The sequence below is a fragment of the Sceloporus undulatus genome, chromosome 1, assembly GCF_019175285.1.
Source record: "Sceloporus undulatus isolate JIND9_A2432 ecotype Alabama chromosome 1, SceUnd_v1.1, whole genome shotgun sequence".
NCBI classification, from domain to species: Eukaryota; Metazoa; Chordata; class Lepidosauria; order Squamata; family Phrynosomatidae; genus Sceloporus; species Sceloporus undulatus.
This window is the reverse complement of record NC_056522.1, coordinates 7150705-7155720: the sequence shown is the minus strand read 5'-3', so window position 1 is coordinate 7155720 and position 5016 is coordinate 7150705. Positions and strand designations below refer to the sequence as shown.

The 5016-nt window shown below is 45.4% G+C and overlaps 1 long non-coding RNA gene across 1 annotated transcript; it reads right to left on the bottom strand.

Annotated features, from left to right (window-relative positions):
- Positions 1-624: 624 nt before the first annotated feature.
- Positions 625-4713, bottom strand: LOC121921334. The gene is made up of 2 exons (XR_006101898.1): positions 4538-4713; positions 625-888 (listed from the first exon to the last, which is right to left on the bottom strand). It is a non-coding gene; the product is annotated as an uncharacterized LOC121921334 (long non-coding RNA).
- Between the last annotated feature and the right edge of the window lie 303 nt (positions 4714-5016).

Below are 5016 nucleotides of genomic sequence, written 5' to 3'. Positions count from 1 at the left end.
TCTAACAAAGCAGCAGTTGATTCAATGGGTTTAATCCAGTAGTTCCCAATCTTTGGTCCTCCAGATGATTCAGATTTCAGCTCCCATGATTCCTGACTCTTGGACAATTTGGCTGGGGCTTCAGGGAGCTGAAGAACAAAACAAATGGAGGACCAAAGGATGGGAACCACTGCAAAGCCTAGTCTAAGACCTTCCTCATGAATCTGCAGGACTAAGTTGCTGAGTGTGCCTAGAGTGGCCGAGACGGTCAGTGACTGACGAGGATTTTGTGTTTAGCATACCAGTATATCATTTTAGTATTTTAGCATTTTACAGTGTTGTGTTTTATCATTCATTTATGATTGTATATGTTCTGACATAATACCTTGGGTGAAAATAGCATTATAAATAAATGTTATCATCCTTGTTATTACTATCTTAGATTAATCAACAGGATTCAGGCCAGAAAGAGACTAACTTTTCCAAGCTCTGCTCTGCAAGAAGTTTTTCTACTTCTGCAAACCTTAGTGCCATCACTAGGGTTGAGAAACCTGATATCCTTTTGGGGTGCACAGAGAATTGCTATTTCAACCCTAGAAACAGTGGTCCCATCTCCAAACACCAAAAACAGCAGACACAAGGTGCTTATGTTTTCAGTGTGGTTTAATGGAAAGGCAAAAGCTCATAGAATTCCTTGTGGAAGATGCATGACTTTTTTTCTTTGAGAACAAGCAAGGTGTGGAAGTAGGGCAGATGCAGTTGCAAGGGAGAGATTCTTCTAAAAAGCAGAAACCAGTGTAGGGTCCAGTGACTGTCAGTCTACAGGGATGTCTCCCTGAATTCACAGGTGAGCTGCTTGGCATCCAACTTCCTCTTTATTCTGCTGGAGGAGTCTCAGGCTTCTGTTCCCTGAGAAGAGAAGCAAACAACAAGGACCTGTTATAGACGGGCCTAATGCTCTGCGCGTGCTAAGGTTAGGAAGCGGTGGCGCTTCCGCACACCCCCAACCCTAGCACGCGCGGAGCGTGCACAAAATGGCAGCGGCCGTTCCACATGGCCGCCGCCATGACTACGTCACAACTGCGCCGCCTCTAAACGGGGTGGCGCAGTTGTGACGTAGTGGGGCTGCGTGAGGGCGCCCTTTCTGCGGCCCCAGAAGGAGCTCCGTTTCGGAGCTCCTTCCAGGTTTGCGTCGCTGGGCGCAGCTTTTACATGGCTGCGCCCAGCAACACAGAAGAGAAAGGGGCCAAGCGTCCCCTTTCTCCTCCTCCCCGCCGCCATCGGGTGTCCTTGGGGCTTGAAGCCCCAAGGACAACCCTTTCCAGGCCGCAGGGAAGCGGCCTTTTGCAGCTTCCTCGCGGCCTGGAAAGCGGTGGATCAGGGCCTCGGAGGCTGCCGTTGTGGCAGCTGAGACCCCAATACACCGGGGAAAGCAGCGCCTACAGGCCACCCCAAAGGGGCGGTCTGTAACGCACTAGGAAAACATTCACAGACATAGCCGAACCAGTCTGAAATATCACTATGCAATGGAATCTTGTAGCATCTTTAAGACTACCGTGTATATATTCAACTATAAGTCCAGTAGTATTCAACATCTTTATCAATGACTTGGATGACAGAATTGGGGGCATACTTTGCACATGACACTAAGGCGTTTATCAGACGGGGTCTTTGCAGCTCAGATCCAGGGCTTCTGCGGATCGGGTGATTTGCATTCATGTGATAACAAGAATATATTTTCATACCTGGTAGTTTTAAATGTGAGCCCCTTCCATGAGACTTCCGAACTGAATCCTTACTGGCTCCTCATTTTGGTGCGTTTTGGCTCTGTTCGATCTCACTGCAAATTGGTCTGGTGTGGAATCCCAATTTGCTTGTGCTCCTGAACACCATCACAAGACCCTGGGTTGCAAATCTCCCATGACGTCCTGCTGCAATTTGCCCCATTTACTTCTGGTGGCCCTTTTCGCTTTCAGGGCAACCGGGGCTCCATTGGAGCTCTGTCTCTGCTTCCCTCTCCTTCCTCACTGCACCTTCTTGCGGAGCAGCCTGGCCAGCGCGCTTTCTCCCTCCCTGCCTCTCTCTCTCTCTCTCTCTCTCTCACACACACACACACATATCCCTGGCAACCAAATTCAAAGGGATTCTCCGTGTCAGAGCCCCATCCATTTCATCCACATGTACATCTATCCTAAGGATGTATACTAATGTTTTTGAAATGGATGTGAAGGAAATGAAACATGAGGATGGAGGGAGAGATGGAACTCCCAGAATTCCATAGCCTCGAGCCAAGGACCCCACAATAAACTCCAACTCCTGTAATAGTAAAACTTTATTTTTAAAATAATATTAATAATAATTTATTATTTTAAAATAATAATAATAATAATAATAATAATAATAATAATAATTTAGGTTATTAGTTTGCTGAGGTACCAGAGCTATCTGGCAGAGAAGGCTCAATGTCTCTGGACACTACAGTTCCCAGAATTCCATAGCACTAAGCCAGGACAGTTAAACTGGAGTTAAACTGGATTATCTCCCCAGTGTGGATGCAACCTAAGAGAAGGCAACTGAATGACAGGAGGATGAATGTAGATATATAGAGATATAGATATAGCTCTTTAAGGGCTTTTGGACTTCAGCTCCCAGAATCCCAGGCTATTGGCCAACATGGCTGAGGCTTCTGGGAGCTGAAGTCCAGGATTCTTTAAAGGGCACAGTTTGGGGACCACTGGGATAGATGTCGATGTGGCTGAAATGGATTGGGGCTCTGACACAGAGGACCCTTTGGATTTGGCTGCCAGGGATGGGAAACTAGAAAGGAGGAAGAAAGGTGCAGCTGTCATTCACGTGAGGCTAGCATTCGCATGAAAGTGGAGCCAGATTCCCTTCTTAACCCCGGAAGTGCAAAGGTTCAGGATGCTTCAGGGCCCCACTGAGCATGCACAAGGGTCCCAATTGGAATCGTTGAATCCCCATGGTATGCACCGGTGTGGAAATACAATTTGCAGTCACTCCGCTTTGCCTGAATCCGCATCACGTGACTTCCTTCGATTCGATTCCCCATCAGTTCGGAAGGGCATCGGAACAGTGACCAGGTATGAAAATACATTCTCATTATCACGTGAATGTGAATTGCCCAATCCACAGAAGCCCCGGATCTGAGCTGTAAAGACCCCGTCTGATAAACGCCTAAATTAGGAGGTAATACCTGGAGGACAGGACCAAAATTCAAAATGACCTGAATAGACTAGAAAGCTGGGCGAAAGCTAACAGAATGAACTTCAAGGCGGAGAACTGTAAGGTACTACACTTAGGGCAGAAAAATGAAATGCACAGATATAGGATGGGGGACACCTGGCTTAAGGAGACTACATGTGAAAGGGATCTGGGAGTCCAAGTAGACCACACGTTGAATATGAGTCAACAGTCCAATGCAGCAGCTAAAAAGGCCAACACAATTTTAGGCTGCATCAATAGGAATTCAGTGTCTGGATCAAGGGAAGTAATAGTGCCACTGTATTCTGCTTTGGTCAGACCACACCTGGAATATTGGACTTCATCACACGTGAGGAATTTCTCTTAATTTTGAATGAAAAGAAAGTGGGGCCAGAACGCATTTATGTAAATTCGCTAGTTCAGCGAATTTACATGAATGCGAATTGCGTTCAAACTGGCTTCCCATTGCCCGAAAATAGCATGCCATTGCCCGAATTTGGTGTGGCAATCTATCACGCAATCATGGTTGCGCTCATGATTGCGCTCGGACTGACTTCCCATTGCCTGGATTTGCATGTAGTGGGTTATCACACAATAATGTTAAATCCCATGATTGCATTCAGATTGCCATTGGATTATACTTCCAATTTCCCTTGTCTGATAAACTCCATTGTGTCCAGTTCTGGGCACCACAATTTAAAAAGGAAGTTGAAAAACTGGAGTGTGTCCAAAGGAGGGTGACTAAAATGGTGAAGGGTCTGGAAACCATGTCCTATGAGGAACGACTCAGGGAGCTGGGGATGTTTAGCCTGGAGAAGAGAAGGTTAAGAGGTGATATGATAGCCCTGTTTAAATATTTGAAGGGATGTCATATTGAGGAGGGAGCAAGCTTGTTTTCTGCTGCTCCAGAGAATAGGGCTCAATGGAGCAATGGATGCAAGCTCCAGGAAAAGAGATTCCAGCTCAACATTAGGAAGAACTTCCTGACAGTAAGGGCTGTTTAACAGTGGAACATACTCCCTCGAAGTGTAATGGAGTCTCTTTCTTTGGAGGTGTTTAAACAGAGGCTGGATGGCCCTATGTCAGGAGTGCTTTGATTTGTATATTCCTGTATGGCAGAATGAGATGGACAGGATGGCCTTTGGGATCTCTTACATCTTTGTGATTCAATGATTCTATGAATCTAAGTCAACCTAATGTAAGAGTTTAGGACAGGTTGTGTGGCCAAAATTAAAGATTTTGGTATGACCCATGGGTAGGTCAAGGGTAAAATCTAAGGGCATGTAACAAAATGTCTGAAGAGTGAAGCAAAGGAAAGCAATGCCAAATAACTTACTAAATTCCAAGAGAGATAGCTGTTTGTGCTCACAGTAAAGGTTGGATGAATAAGAGAATAGAAGGGAATCAGTGCTTCCAGGACAGATTATGCTCTTGGAGTACAGTGGAGTCTCCTTCTTTGGAGATCTTTAAGCAGAGGTTAGATGGCCATCTGTCAGGGATGCTTCGATTGAGAGTTCCTGCATGGCGGGGGGTTGGACTGGATAGCCCTTGTGGGCTCTGCCAACTCTATGATTCTATGATTCTTGACTTTCACCAGGAAATTGTTCTCTTTTTTATAAAAGTTAAACTACAGGATGTACATTGACCTGTGGATAAATCAAACCAGATTTTTGGGGTCGAGTTTTTGCCTAAAGTTTCTAGACTTATACATGAGTATATAGAGTAACTCTGCGAAAGAAGTTGTAATATTAGATTTTATAGGCTTAGGATGCATTGTCTTTGTAGAAATAATGCCGTTTGACATCACTTTAACAG